Genomic DNA, 26,013 nt, shown 5'->3' with positions numbered 1-26,013 from the left:
ACCCACTTGGGAGTCAGAGAGAGAATGGTGCCAATTCTTTTGATAACTCAGGATGCAAAAATCTATATGCTAAAGTCATCTGGATAAAAGTATAAGCTTCTTACTTTACTTTGGCTGGAGACAACTTCACATTAACATTCACATCCCCTTTGGTACTGATCCCTGCTCAAGGAAGCATTTAGCAACAGGTGGTCCTGCTTGCACTTAAGCAATTCCCCCAGGGAACAACACATGCTTACACTGGAGATTCCCAGGCCAGTAAACCCAAGACACAATTACAACTCCCAGTAGTCAGCTCATTTAGTTTTACACAATGGAGTCCATCCTCTTTGTTGGGAATGGAAAATGTATTCCTTTTAGAAAAAAGTATAGTGTAATGGAAGAGAGGGGAAATCATTGGAAATTAACAGACTCAGGAGATAATAAAAGTTCTGCCAATGATCAGCCCTGGGATTTGGGTCAAGAATTTAAAATTTCTGTTCATTAACAGTGTCAGTGTATATAAAAATTAAAAGGTTTAAAAATCCTAGATGGCCCATGAAAGGTTTTTAGGAGGTGCATATATGCATTCATTTGTATAAAAATTTGGTGCTTCTCTGCATATGCTCTCTACAGATTTTTATAAGGGTAGATATGACCCTGAAAATTAAAAAATCATGGGATTAAACTTCTCCAAGGAAATTTTACTACCCTAATGTTCTATTTAGGTCATTTTAGCAAAAATTTATTGAAAAGTTCTTATAAGCCAGCACGTTGTGTCAAGATCTTGAAATACATGGACAGATAATACATAGACCTTGCCTTACAGTTTACCCTACCATGGCCTTACAATGCCCAACTACAAAGAGATCAATTGCACCAGATTTAATGTCTTTTATACTTTGGGTTTCATCCTCATTCCCAACTAAAATTTTATGTTCAGTCCAAAGGGGACTCATTCCCAAAACCAAATATATCACCTAAAAATACCTACATCCTCTAGTTGTTTATTACAAATGCAACATATCTCATTTCATCTGAGACCTTTTGAATGAGAATTGGCATTTTAATGGCAACAAAAAAGATGCATATACATGTTAGTTTGAGAAGCTCTATCTGTAATTCTTAATAGTTCCCTTTTACCCTTCTAAACTAAAGAGATGATACAATCCTTATTCTAGAGAAGCCTTAACTTTAATGTCATTATTACTTTTGTCTACATAAAGTATTCAAATTTCTTATAATAACTTAGAATAATTAAAAATAGAAAAAATAGGACTAGATTGTAGGGGAAAAAAGTCTACCCCCTCATTTCTGTGTCTAATTTCTGGGCTTAATTTGTTGAGTGAGGGGATCAAATTGATATCCTTAGCATTAGTGTGATTCATAACTAAATTGCTCAATAAATTTTGAATGAATAAATATCAAGAACAATACAACAAAAGAAATTATCAGGAATATTGGTTAAAAAGAAAGGAAGTGACTTCCACTTCTGGCCAAGATGAAATAACAGGGTAAACACAATGTTTACCCTCCCATCTAAAACAAGACAAAAACAGACCAAATATATGAGACATCAGTTTTCAAGGCACTGGACATGAGACGACATCAGTGATGCCTGAGAGCTGATAAAAAAATTAGATGAACCTTTCCATTACTCTAGATGACTGCCTTAAGATAGTTTCCAGGCCACAGCATAGAAAGGGGTGCTCCGGAAGAGCCCAGTGGACTCTTGACTGTGGGAAGATATTGTTGAGAGTCTGCAGCAAACAACATAGCTAAAATTGACAGGGCAAAGAACCAGAGAAGAGAGTTGCACAGAGAGAGAGAGCTCTGGAGGTCTGTGGGTGGATCCCTTGTGTACTGATCACTTCATGTGTATGAGGAAGCTACTTGACACAGTATAACTAGACTCACAGGAACTGGAAATACTTCCTGTTCCCATTAGCCAGACTAGAGAACCTCAAGATTTATGGGACACTGTGTGGAGTACACTGAAAGATCTTGCCTCAGTAGTGAGAAATAATTAGCCCTAGATTGGACACTGCCAGGCTCACCTAGCAAATCTGAAAAACAAGACAGAAAGATAAACTGTTTCCAAATAATTATCCCTAAACAAAATTCAACAGTATTTAGAGAAATACAAAATATTATTATTATGAAGCACTCAAGAGGTGAAATTGATAATGTTTGATATCCAATCAACTCTTAGCAGGCATGCAAAGAACAAGGAAGAGATGGCCAATGGGGAAACAAATAAATCATGCCAAACCAACCCCGAACTGATCCAGGTGTTAGAATTAGCAGACAAATATACCACTAAATTTGAATGAATTAATTAGTATCTTAAAAAGAAAACAAACAAAACAGGAAATGTCAGAAATGTCTCCTTTTAGAAGAAACATCACCACCTGGAGGTATTTCCAGGTTTTGCCGATAAAAAACACAAAAAAACGGAAGTATGGTTTTTCTTGGAGTTCACAAATAGTTGTATAAATGATACAACCACTGTGAAAATAAACAGTTGAAAAATTATATAGACTATACAATTAATATTTGACCATTTATATAAATAATGTATACATAATTATTGTATGTATATACATGTGTGTATATATATAAACATATTCATCTATGAGTATTCATAACTATGTAAATTAGAGATGCAACTAATAAATAGGCTTCCTGAAACAGTTGCTCTGTGAGTTAAATTATCCAGTGGGAAAGGCATTGTTTTCCTCCTAACAGTTGTATTCTTAAATGCAATTTATTTATTTTTATTTTTAATATAATTTAAATATCATATTATACACTCTCTATCCTATTACCTAGCTTATTATTCTCATATAAGTGAGTTCCATCTAATTTTCTCATATATTCATTTATGTGTCTATTGTTTACCTCTTGCTATTGAAAAGTATGTTCTTTGAAGTTTTTTCTCCCCATTGCATTCCCAATACCTAGAATAATCTCTAGTATATAGTAAGCCCTTGAAAAGCAATGTTTAAATAATTGCTTCACATTCAAAGTGTAAGATGAGTTTACTGAGCCCTGAGGTTTCAATAATCAGATATATTTAGAATATATGTAAAACATATGTATGTATCTTTTATGCAGTTATGTGTGTATAGTATAATCCCAAATCTGTAAGTTAATAGATAATCAAATATCAACTTTGTTGGCCAATTTTAGTTTCTACTCAGGCATCTATTTATTTGGCAATTTGATTTTTGACACTATAAAATAATAGTTAAAAATACACTTGTGGAAGGGTGCTGGGTGGCTCAGTTGGCTTAATGTCTGCCTTCACCTCAGGTCATGATTCTGGGGTTCCACGATTGAGCTTTGCGTCAGGCTCCCCACTCAGCTGGGAGCCTGCTTTTTCCTCTCCCTCTACCCCTCCCCCTGTTAGTGCTCTCTCTCTCTTTCTCAAATAAATAAATAAATACAATCTTAAAAAAAAAATATCTGTGAAGCCAGCCTGGGATCAAGTATTGATCCCAGTTCTTATTTCTATGTATGTTGATCAAGCCTTCTATTAGGCAACAGAAACTACTCTAAATATTTTCAACAGGGAGATTTTAATACAGGTGTTGGATTACCCTGGGAGTAGAAGGTTTAAGATGCCCAAAGGTGAATTGAGTTCTCCAAAAGATCAGCAAAAGCAAGAAAACATAACCGCAGTTAAGGATGAAATTTCAACATAGAGACTATGTTGCAGGAACCCAAGAGTTAGGGTAAAAGACGAGATTATCCTGACCACCTGACAGAAGACAAGATTATCATCCCTTTTGGGACCATGGGCAGAAGGGTTGTCAAGTTAGAGCTGGAGCCATAGAAGATACACAGCTATTAACAGAGGTGTAATCAAGGTAGATAGAGGTAAAGGGAGAAATACACTGGTTTGCTCCTTTCTTCTGCCCTCTATTCACTTGCTCTTCCATTCCATTAGACAAAATAGCCAAAAGCCATTTGGAAAGGAAATCTGGGAAGAAGAGTCCTCAGGAGTTCATTCAGTAGGCTCTAGATACCCATCTTTAGGTTGGCTAAATGAATATTTTGTCCTCTAGCTTTGATTCAGGGTGGTTCCACAAACTTTCTCTTGCTCTGGAATAATCTTTCTTCACCTCTTCTCTTGGTTGCCTGTTTCTCATCCTTCAGATTTTGTTCTGTGTAGTAGAATCTATTTCTGATTCGGTAGATGAGATTAAGTTTTTCTATTGGACATGCTCTTGGAGAATTTACTACATCCCTGAAAATAGCACCAGAATTTGCGATTATGAATTTACTGGAGCACTTGTGTTGAGAATGTCTTTCTTTCTCACTAGGTAGTGTGCTCCATGAGGTCATTTTTCTCCACTGGGGACTCTTCAGAATCTAACACAAAGTTAGCACTCATATATTTGTTGAATGGTATTTCCCTACCCATATCTTCATCCCTGTTTTTGAAGTGTGATCAGGTCCCAGCCTTCCCAGATGAAACAACTTAAGCCTTGAAATTTTATCTCTACATGTCTACCTGGACATGTAGAGGACCAAATTACTACTCAAATCAGCTTCCTTAGTGGAAATTCCAAAAGGAAAGCACTCAAACACCTCAAAACTCCACAGAATCTTTTCTACAAAAGTCCCAACTAAAATCCTTAATTCCACCTAATTCATTTTCAAAGATAATTTTGACATCTGTATTAGAATTCTCCAGAGAAACAGAACCAATACCATTTCACATATATAATTTATATGTATTAAAATTTAAAATGTATTATAAAGGCATTGGCATACATGATCACAGAGGCTGACAAGCCCCAAGATCTATATTTGGCAAGCCAGAGACCTAAGAGAGCAGAGAGTATAGATCCAGTATGAATGCCAGCAGGCTTGAGACCCAAGAAGAACCAATGTTTCAGTTCGAGTCTGAAGGCAGGGAAAACACAACACAACAAAATAATGTCCCAGCTTGAAGGCAATCACGCAGGAGAGGTTCTCTCTTACTCATGGAAAGGTCAGGTGTTTTTATTTTATTCAGGTCTTCAACTGACTGGAAGAAGCCCAGCCACATTAGGGAGGGTAGTCTGCTTTGCTCAATTTACTGATTTGGATGTTATCTCATCTAGAAACGCCCTCACAGCCACACCCAGAATGGTTTTTGATCAAATGTCTGAGCACCTCATGACTCAGTCAAATAGATACATAAAATTAAACATTACAAGTCCATCCCTTGTCAGCTTGGCACCTATACACATCTCTTTAAACTGTACGTAATCTCCAAATAAAGACAACAACAAGGCCTTAATTTGGCCTCACATGATTCAACTATTCTAGGTGCAACTAAAAACATGCCAATCCCTTCCCCAGTAGGGGAGGTGAAGTCCTCCATGATTTAAGTACTATAATATGAAACTAATATTTAAACACTGTGAAAAAAAAAAGAAAGAAACAAACAAACAAAAACCCCCAAAAACAAAAATAAATACTGTGATATAGTCAATACATCATATTTTACATAAGGAAATAAGAGAGAGAAGGAAACAAAAATATTGTTCTCTTATATTCAGACACACAAGTATATTTATAACAAAAAAAGAGGAAATATTCATGAAAATTTTTGTCCTCATTTCTGTAATCGGGCATTAGGTCGTAGCTAGTATTTACTGGCTACCTCCTTCTCTTGTCAATTCTGTAATCCCAGGCAGCCCCAATGGCGCAGCAGTGTAGCGCCCCCTGCCGCCGGGGGTGTGATCCGGGAGAACCGGGATCGAGTCCCACGTCGGGCTCCCTGCATGGAGCCTGCTTCTCCCTCTGCCTGTGTCTCTGCCTCTCTCTCTCTCTCTCTCTCTCTGTGTGTCTCAATAAATACATAAAATCTTTTAAAAAAATCTGTATTCCCTTTGTCTTCAGCAAGCACCTCACTGATCACCATCCTTTACCTGGTAGGGTGACAAAAACCTTCACTCAAGAGTCTGAGCCAATAGCACTCCTGCCTAGATTGAGATATTGTATTTTTCCATTGAACTTAATCACTGGGCATGGTAATTTGAACAGTCACCCTACCGGCTCTCCATCATGCAGTAGTAGTCCACTCTCCCACTGCGACCTGGGTCATTCACCCAGCCAACACAGGAACTCCCTTTTTTGCCTGTTGAGTCAGAGGCATGAAGAATCCAATGTGTCCAGGTAGCAGTTTTTACTTCCAGTTCAGTGGAATCATCGTGTCTCCTGGTAGAAGAATTTCTCCCTTTGAAACTAAAACCTCCAGGCCAGGAGAGCATAAAGTCACAGGAACAAGAAGCAAACATTTTTGCAAGTGGGTCACTAAGCTAATAGTGAGCGGTACCTCTTCCATTTTCACTGCCTGATTTCTGGAGAAATAGTAGTACTTTTATATATTAGGTACTGATTCAGTCTTTCGGAATAAACAGATGTATAAATGATTAAATATTGTGAAAAATCACAGAGTTCTCTGTAAGTGTACATTCTTGATGAAAGAGTTAGTGGGGCACTTCTCAGGGCATATGGCATTTGAAAGTGACTGAGAATCTTACGGCCTGATTGCGAATGACATTAATGCCATATGTTTTATCTTGGCTTCTCCCAGAAGTAGACTCCCAGCTAAGAATTCAATTACAAGTGTTTATTTAAAAAGTGATCCAGAAACAGTAATGATGACATGGAGAAGTAGGACTAGGAGGAAGGAGCAGCCATCATAAGGTGAATTGCCAAACTATTCTGGGCAACTAGAGCCTAATCTCATTGGAGATCTCTGAGAAAGTGCTGAACATGTTCCTCAAGTATATTGCTCCTGAGGAGTTGAAGGGGTTGGAGTAATTACCTTCATTAATTCTTTGAGGGTTGCTTCTGCAGGCAGTGTTAATTCCTTGACATTTCTGCCTTCCCTTGTGCACCAGCAGAGATGGCTCTGGTGGCTAGAAAAAAGCTTTCAGGCAAAGACGTGCGGAGCCTAGTATCTGATACTCAGATAGGCATTCTGAAATGACAAAGTTGGGGAGAGGGGCATCATAGCATGAACTCTGGGGAGGGGCAGCGGGAGAAGGAGAGAGAGAGAGAATCTCAAGCAGGCTCCACATTCAGTGCAGAGCCTGACATGGGGCTCCATCCCACTACCCTAAGATCATGACATGAGCCAAAATCAAGAGTTGGACACTTAACTGACTGAGCCATCCAAGTGCCCCAGTAAAGATCTCCAGTAGAGATTTTTATTTAAGACTCTGATATTAAAAAAAAAAAAAAGACTCTGATATTGATTACTGAGCAACTAAGATAGATGAACCCTAACAAAAAGCTAACAAAAATTTCATGGGACTGTTAGATATTCTGTCTACAGAAGCAGCTGTTCTCTTTGCTAGTAGTTTGGACTTTTTTTTTTTCAAAGATTTTATTTATTTACTCATGAGAGACACAGAGAGCGAGAGAGAGAGACAGACAGACAGAGGCAGAGGCAGAGGGAGAAGCAAGCTCCATGCAGGGAGCCCAATGCGGGACTCGATCCCGGGTCTCCAGAACCATACCCTGGGCCAAAGGCAGCGCCAAACCGCTGAGCCACCCGGGCTGCCCAGTTTGGACTTTTTTATCCATCAGCATTACAAGGTTATGGTACAATTGATCAAACATGTAATGAAAAATTAGTTCTTTAGAACCCTACTTTCATTACTTCTGAGAGGAATGAAAACTGATTCCAGTAAATTTTTGGAATTGCCAATCTCTGTACACTCAAAACCAGCTTAGTGACCATTGACCAAGTCTGACCTGACCAGCTGATGCAACAAACCAGCCTGTTTGTCTGATTGCCTGAATTGACCAGTTATTTGACTGGTATCATTGGATACTGAGGCAGAATTTCAGACTGTACATATAAATACAAACTGTGAGTTTGCAGTGGCAACTCATATACAGCTCTCCCCAGCTATATGACACCTTTATTTCTTCTCTTTGTACCATTTCAAACTCAGTTTCCCTTTAGGTCAAGGGACTGTGATGACACAGAAGCCCATATCCATTTATCTTGTATTTACTTAGTGCCCACAATGTCCCAGACATTTCTCTGAGTCCACTGAGGTACAGTGGTGAGCCAGAAGAGACACATGGACCATACATCCATTTTCAAGTCATTTTCTCTCTTGCTCATCTCCATCTTTCTTTTTTTTTTTTTTTTTCATCTCCTTCTTTCTGTAATCCTCTTTGTCCTAACAGAAGAAATGTCTCTTTCATCCAAGCAAGCAACTCTTGTTTTCTTCTGTCATATAGTGGTCAGACTGTTCCCATCCAGAACCAGTCCCTGCTAAAGTGAAATGATCTCCAACAATGTTAAATCTCACATCACGGGCAGCCCTGGTGGCTCAGCAGTTTAGCGCTGCCTTCAGCCCAGGGCCTGATCCTGGAGACCTGGAATTGAGTCCCACGTGGGGCTCCCTGCAGGGAGTCTGCTTCTCCCTCTGCCTGTGTCTCTGCCCCCCTCTCTCTCTGTGTGTCTCTCATGAATAAATAAATAAAATATTTAAATAAGTAAATAAATCTCACATCACTTTCCCCTTTGCTACATGCCATGACCTAGAGCCATAGCATTGGAGAACCACAAATATATAGTTTGGAAGAAAAGCTGCTTCCCTGGCAGGCATTCAAAAGAAGGGGAAGTTTTATGGTTGGTTAGTTTAGTGAATTTTATTTTTTCACAACAATAATTTAATTGTTATCATTGTGAATATTCTAGAAGTTATGACATCATTGAATTCAGGGAAGAGAGGGCTCCTATGAATACTTCTACTCCCTTACTTTTATACAAAAAGAACTTCAATACCAAGTGGTTAAGTAAGTGTTTGTCTTCACACAGTCTGCTTGCTTGGGAATATAAAAAAAAAAAAAATCAGTGAAAAAAGTAGAGATAAAATCTAAACATAACTCATATCTAGAGTCTAATTCATTACTATTAAAATCCAAGTTTAATTACAATGATAAATTATTATTATTATAAAGGGTCAAGCCTCCTTATATTCCTTAAATTACTTCACTTAGGAAAATAGCTATAATTTCTTCTTTAAAATATCAAAATTAACAAAAATACTACTAATTCTCTGGGAACCAGGGGGAAGAGAATCTAGAGCACAATCACACATAAGCATGTGTAGTTAATATATTTTTAGCATCTATAAGGAAATAAGTTTTTTTTTTCTTGGACAAAAGAGTCTGTATGATATAATCTGTTTCCACTTTTTCAATAAAAGTATGTTGGGTCTTTTTTTTTTTTTTAACACTTTTACCTTCTTTCTATTTCTAAAATTGTCCAAAGGCAATGTGATTTTTGTAAAATGTCCTAACGTTTCAAAATCATTTGACTGCCAATGTTTAATTCTAAATCTGATGTTCTGGAGAAATGTGTGGCCTAGACCATGCCAGAATGTCTCGTTTTATGTTTAAATGGTCACAGATTTAATAATGGGCTACAAAAAAAAAAAAAAAAGGCTTGCATTTAACTACATCCTTTACTTTTCAAGCACTCATCCAAGCATGCACAAACACAGGGGAATGCCATGCACTTTAAATCCATGAGCATCGTGGAAAAGACCCACTCTGGGCTCTGTACACATTAAGAAATTATTATTCATTAGGTCAATGCAGAAATTAATTGTGGGATTCTTTTCAAATCCACATTGTTTCCTGGCTCTGTTGCGGGCCACTCAATTAGACACCTCTCAAGGCCTTTGTGCTGGACTAAACGCAGCTAATTGTTCTATTTCTGCATGGAGTGATTCATCTCCCAGATGTCTCAGACCTTTCAGCAGCTCTGCTCCACCAATATCTCGACATATGAAAATAGAGTCATTTGGGACCTAGGCAAAGGGGAGAGATTGGGAAGCAAATAGAGCAGGGTATTCTTTACCCCTGCCCTTTGGTATGATTAATCTTTAGTGAGAAAGGACTCCTGAATCATTCTCTTGACAGGACAGCCCCCTTGCCCTATCTGGCTTCCCATGTGAGGAGAGATGGATGAATGCTTCCTTTTTTCTCTTCCTCCAGGTGCAGCCCTATTCACACTCGAGCCTGACAGCACATAATAGAACAGTTTCTACTTGCCCATTGCCTCAGCTCTGTATTCTTTTCTCCTCCACTGATTCTTATTTGTTCAATTCCTGTGACAAAGCCAGCCAAATTGAAAATGCACAGAGACCCAAAGACAGTCACTTATTTTCTTGAAGCACTGGAGTGCTTTACTGGAGTAAATGTGTGTGTGTATTTTCTTACAGGAAACATCAGAATAATATGGAGAAAGGCCCTTAAACCTCTAAGTTATTGGGTTAGCTTATATTTTTTACACCGACTCAATTTTCACCTTCAACTCTTTCCTTTACCTATAGCAAGTGGTATCATTCTCCCATTGTAATAGCTGAGTATACAATAATGAAGTTCTGGACTAGAGAAATCCAATCCTGTTATTTATGTGGTTTCAACCATATTTAAAAGAACCAATAACTTATCATCATCAAATGTATTTTTTAGCTTTAACCCAGATTGACAAAAACCTTCTGATTCAAAATGAGCTGAGAAATTGGTACCTAAAACAATGTTTTAACTTTGTGTGGGCACATACCCAGCCCTGTCAATAATAATTAAGCTAAATGTTGGCCTTAGTTTGAGATCCATGAAAACAGACTTTGAGACTAGGATATGAGTGTACATAGTTAATTTGGGAGGCGATCACAGGAAGTGAGGTTGGAATGATTCATGGAAGGGAAGGCATCCTAAAAAGGTATATTATAAAGCAAGTTACCACTGTAGGCAGCTTGAACTCAGTCCCAGTAGGGAACTCTGGAAACTCCTCTGCAGGCAACTCAAGAGTTATCCTGTGTACAGAGCAAGGAAGCTGTAGTGTTTATACACTGATTTCCATCAGTCAGTGGGCAAAGGTTGGTCCCATGAGACTTAATTAAACCTGTGTATCAGGCAGAGTACACTTGATCACTGAATAGTCTTCAGGCAAATAAATGGAGATGTGGCTATTGACAGGCTGCTGGGATTCAGCAGATGGCAGAGCACCAGCACAGTAGTGTCTCCTCCATTATTGCACTTTCTGAAACGGTCGGGAATGATCACTGGCTTTGAGCTAATTAAAATCCTGCACAGCTATAGCATCTATGTAAAAACTCTGACTTTGAACTGTAAGACCCTCCTTGACTCTTCATTTTGTTTTGTCAACATTTCTGGCTGAATTTCTCCATCCTCTAATTAACTGAACAAACAGCATGGCTAATTAGTATGAAATCACAACTTTAGGAGACCCTATTTGTCTGTTTATTTTTGCAAGTACAGTAAAAGATTCCCCCTCCCCCGAACCATATAAGAATAATTGCTAACCTGATATCCCAATACTCCTGAATATTTTAGTGTATTTTATACAAACAAGGACATTCTCTTACATAATTACAAGAGGTCAATCAAAATCAGGAAATTAACATTGATGCATTTCTAACCGCATTTCTACCATCGAATCCTCAAATCCCATTTAAGTTTCACCAATTTCCTCGCTAATGACCAAAACCCATACCTGCTAGTCATCTCTTTTCCTTGAGATCTTGATGCCACTAAGAGAAGTAAAGACACATTGGTCAATAGCCAATGGAAAATAAGAGTACATATTGATAAATTCAATTGCCTATGACCTACCAGCAAAGAGGTTTGATAAAACCGAGTCTCCTGCTTCCCATCTCTCATCCCAAATCTTAAGAATTGCTAGCTGGTCACAATGGTGCAAACTATATGAAACAATGGTCAGTGTATTGCAAATATAGAGGTAGTGAAGAGAGCAAGATGCCTGGGCTTCAAGAATTATCACTTCCTTTGCACAGAGTGAATGAAGACAGAAATGGAGCCCCTATTTAACCCACAGTCACTCCAACACTTCTAACAGTAGTCCAGTAAATGTCCTCAGCTCAGCATCATGATTAGCAAATCTTTCTCAAACTTTTGGGAGGAGGTGGTAAATAGTGTTGAACTGAGAGGTGGACAGAAAGAGCTTCCTTCTCTACATGTTCATTTGCATAGAGTCTAAGGAAGTTACAGCATGGCTCATTCAAAGATCTTGACTTTAATGGAGCAAGACAAACTTTAGTTCACCAAATAAAACACAAGAAATAAGTATGAAGTTCTATATGAAAGGGACAGAAAAATGGACAAATGATGGTGTATGAGTAGGTTTCCTTTAAAAATTAAAAAGACATTGACAAATGAGATTTTTTTTTCCTGTTGACCTCCCCTACATACAGAGTTGAGAGTTTCATCTCAGGTCATTACACGGAGACCAATTCTCACCAGGTGCTTAGGGTCATGGATCAGTTCACTCATTGGTTCCACTTCCTTTGGGCTCAGTCAACTAAACCAGTGCAGGAGAGAACTTAATAAAGGAAAGGAAATCCTACCAGTACCTGCTCTAAGGCATCTTAGGGTTTTAAACTTAATGCTTGGTCTCCTTATGCCTTCAGGTTAACCATGTGTAAACAATTGCTACTTTTCACACCAGAAGCAGGTTACCTTTCAGTGGTGGACTGATTCCTTGGCCATAAAGTTTATAAGTCCACTGGCTAAGTTTATGAAGTGCTCAGGCATCCTTTGGAAATGAAAGGTGGTGTGTAGTGGCAAGGGCTCTAGAGTGCGAAAGAAAGGAAACACAGACAAGGAGCCTAAGTCTTATTAGCCAGATACATTACTTTTCCAATGAAATTAGACACATTCTCAGAGAATTAAGGCTGACCCACAGCACTGAAATGCCCTTGAGCTGGTAAAGCAGAGAGTCATTACATGGTCTGCCTCCAAAGGCTTTTAAGCACGGGAAAGCCTAGAGAAAGGCTGAATGGAGTAAAGATAAAACATATTTATTTGGTTACAGTAAGTCTTGTCCCTGCTGTAAATACACTGGATGATTCTTCCGTTGTGGTTGGTGGGAGAGTAGGAGTACTATTAAGACTTAGAGAGGCTTTGAATCATACTTCCTCAGTTTTCAGCATTTTTGTCAGAACTTTGAATTTGTCCTAGGGCCACTAATTCTGCATCTGCTCCAGAAGTAGATAAAATTTCCCTTCCTTAGTCATACATCTTACCTGAAGCTTTTATTTTCTGTAAAGATGAATCAGATATTTTCCCTTTCAAGTTAGAGCACCTAGTTTTGCTGTGTTAACAAACCATCTCAAAATTAGTGGCTGAAAATAACCATCTTTTCTTATGATAATGTAAGTTGGCAGTTTGCGCTAGGCTTAACTAGGACTGCTTGTCTCTGCTCAGTAAAGCATTGGTGGAGTTCACCCATTTGTTTGTGATCAGTTGGTGGTTGATGGCCTCATTCACATGCCTGGTGGTGAATAGCTGGCTTCAGGGTCAATGGAAGTAGCTGCACCATGTGTCACTCATCCTCCAGCAGGCTAGTTGGTGGTAGTGGCCATGTGATGGTAGTTGGAGCTACTAAGAACAGCAAGACACTTGCTATGGCACTTGTCGTGTCTCAGTTTGTATCAGCTTTTCCAATTTCTCATTGGCTACCACCGGTCACAAGTCTAAATCTAAATTCAAAAAAACAGAAATAAACTCCCCTTTCCTTGAGAGAAGCCACAAAGTCTCATTGCAAAAAAGACATGGATACAGGAAGAGAAAGAATTTGTGGTCAGCTTTGCAACTGGCCATACAAGGCAAAAAAATGAGAAGAAAGCTGAATATGTTCTCACCATAAATGCATTCAGATCCAAAGAAAATGCTAGAAGATAGTACCAATGGGAAAGAGGGATGCCATATTTATTTTAGTATATAATTGTCATTATTGGAATCTTTCAGCTTATGTGTGGAGAGATTTTTGAGTCTCATGGTATGAGTTTTTTCTTTAAAGCTTCCCTTTCACATTATGTGTGGATTGAGGAAGCATAGTTATTTCTGGACAAAGAAGCATATTATTCATACACACACACATACACACACATGCACAGTGGTGTTGGTGGGGAATAAAGAAAAGAAGATAAAGGAAAGAAAAATTCCAACTAGATTTTTTTCTCCCTCTTTCTCCTTTCTTTCATTATTCTTTAGACTTGCCTATACAACAAAATGAATAATGTGATAAATCTGTTCATACTTTCTCATTTTTAGTGAATAACTTCATATATTTATTTCTCTATGTTAATGGTGTTCCTGGACACACTACCCCAAAATATGGCACCTTGGCATATTGACTATTTTAAGCTGAAGGAGTTTCAGAAAACAGCAGAAGAGGAAAGTCAGTGACGTGCCCTCTGCCCTTCTTCCCTGAAACAAATCATAAAGCCCTCATATGAGGGGCACCTGGGAGGCTCAGTGGTTGAGCATCTGCCTTCAGCTCAGGTCATGATCCTGGGGTCCTGGCATCAAGTCTCACATCCAGCTCCCTGCAGGAAGCCTGCTTCTTCCTCTGCTTATGTCTCTGCCTCTCCCTCCCTATCTCTCTCTCTCTCTCTCTTTCCCTCTCCCTCTTTCTGTCTCTCATGAATATGTAAATAAAAATCTTTTTAAAAGTCCTCATGTGAGAGGTGTTTTCTCTCTATGCAGATGAAAGGAATATCTTCACCTCCAAAGACAAAGGGAGGCCAAGAAGAATCCTAACAGGCCATGCTAAGTCTCTCCCAGTTTACTACACTTACCTCCTACACCTTAACCTATCTTTTTTTCTACACAACTGCCCACTCTTCATCAAATCTAGCATAAAAATACACGTCTCACTGTGTATTCGGGTCTTCATTTCCTTATGAAGCCTTCTGTGTCACTTAAAACATATACTAAATAAACTTATATGCTTCTCTCATGTTAACCTGTCTCTGTCAGTTCGATTTTCAGACCCAGCCAGGGATTCTAAGAGGATCAAAAAAAACCCTTTTCCTCTCCTACAATGTCAGCTAATATGATTATTTCAATTTTACCACTTAGAGCTGTGTGACCTTGGCAAGTTACTTAAGTAACTGAGGTCTCCATTTCCTCATCAGAAAAATGAGAATAATAAAGGTATCTCCCTCAAAAGCTGTCATAGGAACTGAAAGACCTGTTATTTTTAAGGTATGTTGAACAGTGCCTGAAACATAACTATGCTTAAGCCACTTTATGAATAAAAGTAAAAAGTTTGTGTTTATTAAAAAACCATGTCAACCCAAGGCTGACAGGTGACCAAGACATTACCCCAATTTTAGAGCAAATTCAGTTGTATTTATGAAAATCATTTAGGCAGACCTACCATCATTGTCTACTCTTTGTTCGTTGTTGCTAATGGGAAGTGATGTTGTTAGGAGGTAGCAATAATAATGTTAGGATGTAGCCTTGCAGAATGTTCTCCTGCCTCTAAAGTACTCTCCCATATATTGTTTGATCCTTGCAGTGCAGTATGTGGAGATTTACCTCCATGGTATTTGAGGGGTACATCAAAATATTGGCCTTAGGACAGAAATAACAGATGGAAAGAAAATGGAAAGGAGAGGAAAGAAGTAATTCTTCATCTTTTGGGGGCCTAATAGCCATGCCTCTTTTGAAAACTGCCAGAATTTTTCCTAGCAGTTCAGAGTCAGCAACTTTATAAGTAAAAAATCAGAGAGAGGCATAATAATCAGAAACAATGACACTTCATATAAAATTCATGAATTGTGATATAACCATTGTAAACAGAAGGAAATTACCAGAAATTCTTCATGACTGTAAAAAGGCCCACGTTTTATTTATGTTTGCAAAAAAAGATAACACCCTTGATAATTTTGAATTGATTTGTTCTATTTGGGAATTTGGGGTGTCTGATAGATTTCTGCAATTTACGTTCAGATGCTTTCTGCTGCAAATAACAGAATGCCCAATTCAAAAGAGTTTAAACAGTAGAAGGTTCTTTTTGTCATATATCAAAAACTATGTAGAAAGGTATTTGTCAGCCTTCCTGGAATTTCTGGCTCTTTCCCTGATTTCAAAATGGCTCTAGTAACTTTAAGCTTCGCAGCCTCACAGGGGAACTTCCACAATGCAGGAAGGGCAATAGGCCTGTTCTTCACACATTTTCTCTCTTCTAGAGAGCTCAGTTTTTCCCTGAGCCACCAGATTCCCCCTCTGATATCTCAGTGACCTAAAGTAGATCACATGACCATTTTATAGCAGCAAAATAGGTTGGGAAAGCAAGTTTTCAGCTATCTTTGCTTTTACTGCTATAGAATTGGTGACAGGGTCAGGAGTTCCCTGACTGGCAAGAAGGAAAGAGGAAATTCACACAGTCTGTCCCAGTTTGTTGGGGAATATATTTTGATCCTAAAATATGTATGAGTTTTCTCATTCTTCCCCAATCCTCAATTACACTCACATTCACAAACAGTGCACACTCTTTATAATATTTTAGGAATGACTATGTCTGAATTAGTTCAGAGCTAAGTGGATCAACCCATGCCTAAGGAAGCTCCGAGGACCAGCCCAAAAGTGGTGCATAGTACAAGCAATTCGTCCATCTAGTGCCCCATGACTTACCTGGATATGCTGCCCCCTTCATGAAATAGCTTTAGTTTTTGTCTTGGCACATGAATATTTTGATCCATGTCTCTATGTGAAATTGAGTAGAAAGCTACTCAACTGAGAGTTGCGAGTAATAAATACGTCACAGTACTATCTTTCAAAAATTAACATTAAACCATTTATACATTTTTCAAATATAATGTGGTATAGTGATTTTGAAAGTTATTTGTAGTGCCCTAAGATTCTGTTGACCTATGTGGGTGGGGCAGGACTGAGAGTTATCCAAACTCTGGCACATCCATCCAGAGAGCTCAGCTCTTTTCATCTCTTTGATTTGGGGCTAAGAGAGTTCAGCATAAAAATTTGTAAAATGAATTTTATAACTTAAGAAAATTTCTTTAGTGAAAGGAGTGTAGGATTTGGAGTTAAACAGAACTGAGTTTGAACTGTAATACTACCATTTATTAATATGCCATGCAGTTACAGACAAGTTAGACTTCTTACCCCTGTAATGGTATTTTAATGATAGTGAACCCATGAATTTTGAGAGATAAAATAGTTCACAAAATCACCCATGCTCTCCAAGTACACATTAGGTACCCAGGAGCTACTAATATCTTTGCTTATTCACATTTTCATGTTTTGATCATGGCATGGTGCCCCACTAAGTTCGTGTTCCATAAATTTCTTAGTCAAGGTGGATTGTTTCAAATGCTTTGTTGCAATAACCATCACTCATGCAGAAGATATTTTGCTTTACTGTAATGTTCCCATGGAATAAATTCTAGGAAATGAGTTTATGGATCCAAGGATATAAACATCTATTTGCTACTCATAAAACTTTGCAGATTTTTTTTTCTAGCAGAATCATGATTTATACTGCCACTAACAATATATCATTGTACCAGGTTTTAAAAAGCTTGCCAATTTGAGGTATTTCTTTTACTTAATTTTGGTATATATAGCAGGTGTAAAATATCAAGGAGTTGTTAAATTTGTAATGGCTTGGGATCTCTGGGTGGCTTAGTGGTTTAGCGCCTGCCTTTGGCCCAGGGCACAATCCTGGAGTCCCAGGATCGAGTCCCACGTTGGGGTCCCAGCATAGAGCCTGCTTCTCCCTCCTCCTGTGTCTCTGCCTCTCTCCCTCTCTCTCTCTCTCTCTCTCCCATGAATAAATAAATAAAATAAAGCTTAAAATTTGTAATGGCTTTATTATTAGGAAGAATACATATTTTTCTTTATGTTTGAGAATGACTTTATTGTTTCTGTAAAAATGAGGCAATGGTCATTATAAAAATAAAAGCAAAAAATAAACTTACGAAGAAGAAATTAAGAAACGATTCCAAATCCCATCATCCAGATATATTTCATTCCAAAATCAGGTAAATATCATTCTAGAAATCTTATAACTCTCACCCTCTCACCCTCTGCCTTTCCTCTCTGTCTCTTTCTCTCACACATCTTCACATAAAATATTGATGAAGGATAAATAAAAATACAAGGAGAGATATTATACATATCAAATAATCTTATACCTATCTTTTATAATTAAAAGTATGATTTTTTGATGAATGGTAAACAATAATGAATAATAATAGTGAATGAATTCCAGTTTCATCAAATTTAAAAAAGATATGTTTTTCACCATTGGTATAAATTAAATCAAAATATTATAAGAATCATCATTATTATTATTTTTAAATCTATGAATTTTTTACTCAGTTTTGGTTTTGTGTATTATTTTAAGTTTTAAAGTATGAAAATACTGATATTTAGATATTAACATGTTGCTTTATTACTTCAGATCACTTTTGTAAGGAATTAAAATAATATAAATATAGCTTAAAACCAGCATTTGAATCATTTCCCTTTCCTTCCTCCCTTCCTTATTAGAGGAAACCATTATTTTGAAATGAGTGTTGTTTTTTATTTCCATGCAAATGTTTGTAATTTTATTACACACATAAGGCCATAAACAGTACACTATTGTTTCCTGTGTATAGTGGACACTGGCATGCCCCTTCCAGACCCCTTTCACTGCTGGTACACTCAAGCTCCAGCTGTAGTGTGTGTTGGCTACTAATGGCTCTCAGCTGTCCTATTCTCTGAAGGATCGTCCTGGGCTAAATAGAAGATGTTCCATTGGGAGGATGTTTCCCATAGGTTAGCCATTAGCCAGTGCTTGAATGATTGGCAAATGTGTGTGCCTGGGATGGGGGGTTGGGGCAGTGAGTCAAGGTAAGACCAGCCCTGTGGTTCAGTTCATTCTCCAGAGCTCCTTTTTGGATCAGGCCTAGGTGAGACTCCAGGCAAGAGCACAACCTTGCTCTACTATTTTCTCCTGCCCTTATTCTGAGAGGTGTCCCCTGATAAATCACACGTACTACATTCGCTGTATCAGGCCCTGCTTTTAGAGAGCTCCCCCAAAGAGGATGTGATATCTAAATCTACATGTGTTATAGAAATGTATTTTGCTTTTTTTAAGATTTTACTTATTTATTCATGAGAGATACAGAGAGAGAGGGAGAGACACAGGCAGAGGGAGAAGCAAGCTCCCTGAGGGGAGCCCAATGCGGGACTCGATCCCAGGACCCTAGGATCATGTCCTGAGCCACCCAGGTGCGCCGAAATTGTATCTCACTTGTTGCACTTGTTTGGCACCTTGCTTTCTTCATTTGCATATTTTTGTGAGATTTATCATTATTGATATTTGAAACTTTATGTCTTTTAACTGGTATTGATTATTTTATTTTCAATGAGTTTATTCCTTCAGCTCCCTTTTAAGGAACTGTTAGATGTTTGTTTTCTCTCTCTTTTTGATATTTCAAACACTGAACAATTTTATGTATTCCATCTGCATGTGCATTAAAGTCTCTCCGTGGTTGATGCCCAGTATTATAATTGCTGGCTCATAAAGTGGGTGGATCAACAACTTTCTTAGGTATTCCCAATTTATCCTATAAAGTGGGGATCCCAAATAATCGGCTGGTAGTTTGCCTTACTGATTTGTAGCATCCTTGCCAACACTTGAGGTTATCAAATTTATTATTACTTTTATTATTACCACTTAGGATCTGAATTGGTATATTATTGGTTTGATATGTATTTTTTCAATTACAGTAAGATTATGTTTCTTTTAATATATGAATAAGCCATTTAGATTGGTAACTGAGCTGGTTATTTTCCATTTCCCTTCTGAATCTGTTCTTTTTCTACTGTGCTCTCTACCTGAGAGGCTGACCTTACTGAGGCTGATCTATAGGGACATATTTAGTTTGTCCAATGGGAGCAGCATCAAGAGATAAAAAAAGGGAAGTAGGGGTTTTTATTTTGGCTCTCTCTTTACATTGCCATCATCTGGCTGTGTCTCTTTAATGAAACGTCATTGTTCCTGATAGACCCTTTCTTCACAAAACTCCTATCCCCACCCACCTTTCTTGGCTCGCTGGGCCAATGGAAAGTGGCAGGAATGAAGTGAAGCTTCTGATACCAAACTTCAAGAGGTTTACATGCAAGTACAGATAGTACAGGAAAAAAAAAAAGTTTGGGAAGAGCATAAATATTGGGAAAAAAAGAAAATCCCTGAAGACGGTAGCTGAAGCATTAAAGTGGGCAGTCCCCAAAAGCTTCCTGGGGGAAAGCCTACAACTGTCCAGAGTCTCTGGCAAAGCTCCCCCTGCTCCCTAAACCAGCAACATGAAAGAAGGTGTTTGTGAGAAGGCTGAAGCCTGTGAAGACAGTGACCTCCCTTCTGCCTTCCAGATGTCATGCCAGTTCCTCTTGCAGCGACATTTAACCCAGAAACACACAGTGAAGAGCACCTTTCCCAGCAGCTGCTCCGAACTTGGCAGGTGATACTGACAAGGAGGAGTTTGGCTTTATTGTTTTATTAGATTTTATGTTTAGTTTAAAATATTCAGACTGTCAGAAATCAGCAAACTTTTTCTGTATTGTATTCTGAAAATTTTAGGTTTGAGGGCCTTGATTTCAGTGGCTGTTCTTCCACCTCCTTCCTCATTCTTTTGGATAACTCCTTAAAAATACAAAACCCATTCTTTGTTCTTAGGCTATACAAAATCAGACTGCAGACCTTTGACCCAGGCCATAATTTTCCAACCTCTAATCTACATCTGGTGTCACTGTTGACACATTTAGATCTGCTCTGCATGGGTTTTTGTTGTTGTTGCTGTCGTTTTATTCTTTCTACTTAGAAAATTACATTTTTTCATCTTTATTGATTCCAAATGAATCATATTTTAGCACACTGTCCTTCACGAGTTGGAAAGTTACACATTCTATTTCTGTTATTTTAGTTAGTGCCTTCAATTCATGTTTTAAAATGAGGTAGAATTCATGTATCATAAAATTCACTACTTAAAAGTGCACAAGTCACTTGTTTTTAGTATGTCCACAAGGCTGTATAATCATTGCAGTGTCTAATCCAGAATATTTTCATCACCCCCAAAAGAAATTTTGCCTCCACCAGCAGTCAGTCCCCATTCCTCTCCTCAGAGCCCCTGGAAACCACTAATCTAGTATCTGTCTCTATGGGTTTGCCTGTCCTGGACATTCCGTATAAATGGAATCATATAATTTGTAGTTTTCTGTATCTGGCTTGCTATATTGCTTGCAAGGTTCATCCATGTTGTAGCATGTAACTTTATTTCTTTTTATGGCTGAAAGATATTCCATTGTATAAATATATTACATTTTTCCATTCACCAGTTGATGGATTTTTGGGTTGTTTTCACCTTTTGGCTATTGTGAATAATGCCGCTGTTTAATATTGGTGTACGAGTTTTAGTGTGTACATATGTTTTCACATGTAGGAGTGAAACTACTGGGTTATATGGTTGGTAACCTTTAAAGGAACTGCCAGATTATTTTCCACAACCATAACATATGACATCCCCATAGGTAATGAGTGAGGTTTCCAAATCCTCCGCATCTTAACTAACACTTGTTACTGTCTATATTTTTTATTATAGTTATCATAAAGGTTGTGGAATAGTATCCCATTTTAGTTTTGCATTGCATTTCCCTAATGACTAATGATGTAGAGTATCTTTTCAAGTATTTACTGGCTTTTTGTCTATCTCCTTTGGAGAAATGTGTATTCAAGTCTTTTGCCTACTTTTAATTGTGCTATTTGTCTTTATATTGTTGAATTTGTATGTCTTCTTTATATATTCTGCATTCAAGATCCTTATCAGATATATGCTTCACAAATGTTTTCTCCCATTCTGTGGAATACTTCAATTTCTTGATAGTGTTTCTAGCATTCAAAAGATTTTAATTTTGATGAAGTCCGATTTATCTCTCTCTCTCTTTTTTTATTGTGCCATAGTCTGAATGTGTGTGTGTGTGTGTGTTTTCCCAAACCCAAGTTCATTTGTTGAAATCCTAACCCCCAAAACTCATGGTTTTTAGATGGGCCTTTGGGAGGTGATATGGAGAATGAAGGCTAAAGAGAACGTAGATAAAATTAAATTTCCTTATAACTTGCAGCCTATTGATACGTACTTGAGACAGTCAGAGTATGACATTCCTCCAGAACTCCTGACTGTCTCAATGTTAATGTCTTGCTAGAGGAAAAAACAACCTCAGCTTGACAATAGCTTGGGCCTCCAAAATCCTGTAAGTCTTCTGTAACATATGAAAATCCTTTTGGGAGAAAAGTCCTTTTGGAACTGTCCTTTATCTCTACCCCTCCCAACTTAAAAGTATGTAATCAATCATTCCTCGCAATCCCAGGGCAGCTCTTTCTGCCCAGGGGTCCTGTCCCCGCATTTTAATAAAACCACCTTTTTTGCACCAAAAATGTCCCAAGAATTCTTTCTTGATCCTTCATTCCCAGAACCCATATCAAATCACATCAGGGGGTACTTAAATCATGAAGATGGAAACTTATGAATGGAATCTGTGCCTTATAAAAGAGTCTTAATGGAGATCCAGTCTTTTCCCATGTGAGAACACAGTGAAAAAGCATCCTGTATGAACCAGGAAGCAAACCTCCCCCAACCACCATACTGTATCTACCACCATCATGATCTTGGACTTACTAGTCTACTGAACTATGAGCTATAAATTTCTGTGGTTATAAACTACCCAATCTGTGTGGTATTTATGATAATAGCCCAAATAGACAGATAGATTGCTTGTGTTTGGAGAGTCATATAAGAAACCTTTGTCTAATCAAAGTCATAAATGCATACACTGTGGAGGCCAAGAAAATTAAGGCCATTCCACTTTAAGTTCAGCGTTAGCACAAGTACAGCCATCCCAGACCCCTGTGAATAAGAGCTGAAATTTATAGCATAACGCCCTAGAAAGCCCCATATTATTAGAATGAGAACAGCACTCAATGCCCTTGAAAGCCCCATATCAGAATGTAAACAGAACTTGAGGAATTGCTCCACCCCTTCTGGAGGTCCCCTAGACCAGCCCTTAAAACTAAGCTGAAACCCACCTCGGGGTCCAAGTCCCTGCTCCGCTGTGTCGGGTACACTTGGACCCAAGCTCGAGCTTGTAAATAAACCCTCGTGTGTTTGCATCGGTGTCGGCTCCTCGGTGGTTTCTCGGATTCGCGATCTTGGGCACAACATACACCTATGTTTTATTTTCTTACCTACAAGTCTTTGATCCATTTTGAGTTAAGTTTTATATATGGTGTGAGTTAGGACTCCAAATTCATTCCTTACGTGTGGATATCCAGATGTTTCAGCATCATTTATCGAAAAGACTTAAAAAAAAAAAAAAAAAAAAAGAAAAGACTTTAATTTCCCCATTGTATAATCTTGGCGCTATTGACAAAAATCAATTGTCAATAGATAATAGTTTTATTTTTGGATTCTTAATTCTATTCCACTAATTTGTTTGTTTTTATACCAATACCACACATTTTTTCCTACTTATCAATGGATGTATTTTTTTTTTTTAGATTTAATCTTAGGTAAGTTTTTATTTACTAATTTATTTTAATACCAGTATAGTTAACATACAACATTATATTCACTTCAGGTGTACAATATAGTGATTCAACAATCCTATACATTACTTGATGTTCATCATGATAAGTGTATTCTTTAATCCCCATCTCCTATTTCACTCCTTCTTCCACCCACCCCCTCTCTGGTAACCATTAGTTTGTTCTCCATAGTTAAGAGTCTGTTTCTTGGTTTGTCTGTCTCTCCTTTTCCTTCTGCGCATTTGTTTTGTTTCTTAAATTCCATATATGAGTGAAATTATATGGTATTTGTCTTTCTCTGATTGATTTATTTCACTTAGCATTATACTCTCTAGCTACATCCAAGTCATTGCAAATGGCAAAATTTCATTCTTTTTAATGGTTGAATAGTATTAGTATTCAATTGTGCATATACACCACATCTTCTTTATCCATTCTTTTATCGATGGACACCTGGGCTGCTTCTGTATTTTGGCTATTATAAATGATGCTGCAATAAACATAGGGGTGGATGCATCCCTTTGAATTTGTGTTTTTATATGTTTTGAGCAAATACCCAGTAGTGTAATTGCTGGATTGTAGGATAGTTCTATTTTTAACTTTCTGAGGAAACTCCATGTTGTTTTCCATAGTGACTGTACCAATTTGCAATCCCATGAATAGTCCAAGAGTATTCCTTTTTCTCCACATCCTCACCAACACTTGTTTCTTTTCTTTTCTTCCTTTTCTTTTCTTTTCTTTTCTTTTCTTTTCTTTTCTTTCTTTTCTTTTCTTTTCTTTCTTTCTTTTCTTTTCTTTCTTTTCTTTTCTTTCTTTCTTTCTTCTTTCTTTCTTTCTTTCTTTCTTTCTTTCTTTCTTTCTTTCTTTCTTTTTTTATTTTAGTCATTCTGACAGGTGTGAGGTGATAATATCTCATTGTTGCTTTGATTCACATTTTCCTGATGATGAGTGATGTTCAGCATCTTTTCATGTGTCTGTTGACCATCTAGATGTCTTCTTTGAAGAAATGTCTGTTCATATCATCTGCCCACGTTTTAATTGGGATATTTGTTTTTTTAGCTGTTGATTACTGTAGCTTTATACTAAGTTTTGAAATCAAATGGATTGAGTCTTCTAACTCTGCTCTTTTTCAAGACACTTTTGACTATTTTGTGTCCCTTGTATTCTTATATGACTTTTGGTATTGGCTGTCCAATTCTGGGGAAAAATTCAGTGGAAACTTTGATGCATTAAATCTATATAGCTCAATTTGGGGGAGAATTACCATCTTAACAACATTAAATCTTCCAATCCATGAACACGGAAGACTTTCCACTTATTTATGTCTTTTTTAATTTCTTTCTGACGTGTGCACACAGCGTTGCACATGTGCATGGCCCTCTAGATTCCTAGAAATATGTCAAAGCTTTTCAGCATCCCTATGGGACCTGTCATTGCTCTGATTTTCCTTTTATGCCTTTTCTTTAGTCTATGGTTTACCCCAAATGTTATGCGTTGCCTCAGGCAGCCATGACATTAAAACATTTGCCTGTAAATGTTTCTGACAAATGCCCCCCAGGAGGGGCATTTAGCATGAGATGAGCATTGAATCAGGTTAGAAAAAGACAATCCTTTCAAGTGGGGTCTTTTATGGAACCATTAAACAAGTCAAATAATGGCAATTTTGGGGGAATGAAAATTTGAAAGGGCTATTGCTCTCTGTTCCATTCCCATTCATACTGAAAATGTGAGCATGTTTTTTCAAGGCTACTGTGAGTTGGAAAATGGGGAATGAGACTAGGGTGAGTTAAAACTCTATGAAACTCTTTTTTTTTTTTTTTTATTGAGATTCAGCTGTTTTTCTTAAATGCTCCCTGGATTGCTGCAAGCCTTTGGCTAATGTCCAGAGTTCTGAAAAAAATATATTCTGACAATTTTGCCAGTTTCTCATTGATTTTATAGAGAGATAGAATTTTTGGAGGTCCTTATTCTGCTATTTTTATTGACATCAGTTGCCCTTAACTCACCTTAATTCTCAACATGGATTATTTTTTCTGAACAAAAATTCAAAGTAATAAAAGATTTTGTCTTCCCAATATTGTAGGAATCTTATAATGCTTTAACTCATATTACCCTTTTGTCTTACATGGTATTGTGAACATATTGTATATATTATTATATATAAAGCCATCCTCCTAAGATCTCTCCTTACTATCAAAGCAAGAGTTTTCTTTAGCTATTCTAGTTACATCTCATCCTTCTTGTATATCATATCTTCCTTTAAACAGCTTAATTCCTTTTTTATAAAGTTGAAACATATTCTGCAATTGTTTTAAAAAGAATACATAAAATAATTTTTTTGAGAAATTTACATGTCTAATATTTTAGTTCTACCTTGTTTTAATAATCATCAAATTTGTCATTATTATATGCTGTTTCTGATAACCTGGATTTCTTTTTTATTTACTTAGGAATGTGTTTGACCATGATTCTCTCTTCTACTCTCTTCTTTTCCTTTTATTTTCGGTTTCTTCTTTCCTAAGCATATCCTTTACTAGTTTATTGAAAGTGTGTGTATGATAAACCTAAAGTTTTTCTTC

At 37.5% G+C, this 26,013-nt stretch overlaps 2 long non-coding RNA genes across 19 annotated transcripts in view; one reads left to right on the top strand and one right to left on the bottom strand.

Moving 5' to 3' along the window:
* The window catches only part of LOC106557669, a 228,826-nt gene that overhangs the window by 122,846 nt on the left and 79,967 nt on the right, over positions 1–26,013 (bottom strand). For 12 of the 16 annotated variants that reach the window (XR_005377612.1, XR_005377616.1, XR_005377611.1 and 9 more), the window contains one exon: positions 23,096–23,209. The exons of 2 other annotated variants lie outside the window; for them this stretch is intronic. This is a non-coding gene — a long non-coding RNA (uncharacterized LOC106557669). Of the gene's footprint in view, positions 1–6,808; positions 6,965–23,095; positions 23,210–26,013 lie in introns of all 16 variants that reach the window. 2 more of the 16 variants (XR_005377614.1, XR_005377610.1) reach the window with 1 other exon arrangement.
* Positions 1–26,013, top strand: part of LOC111092122 — a 208,116-nt gene that overhangs the window by 110,121 nt on the left and 71,982 nt on the right. The gene's annotated exons all lie outside the window — the stretch shown is intronic.

Source organism: Canis lupus, chromosome 24, assembly GCF_011100685.1.
Source record: "Canis lupus familiaris isolate Mischka breed German Shepherd chromosome 24, alternate assembly UU_Cfam_GSD_1.0, whole genome shotgun sequence".
NCBI lineage: Eukaryota > Metazoa > Chordata > Mammalia > Carnivora > Canidae > Canis > Canis lupus.
The sequence above is the reverse complement of the archived record's forward strand: the minus strand, read 5'-3'. Positions and strand labels throughout refer to the sequence as shown.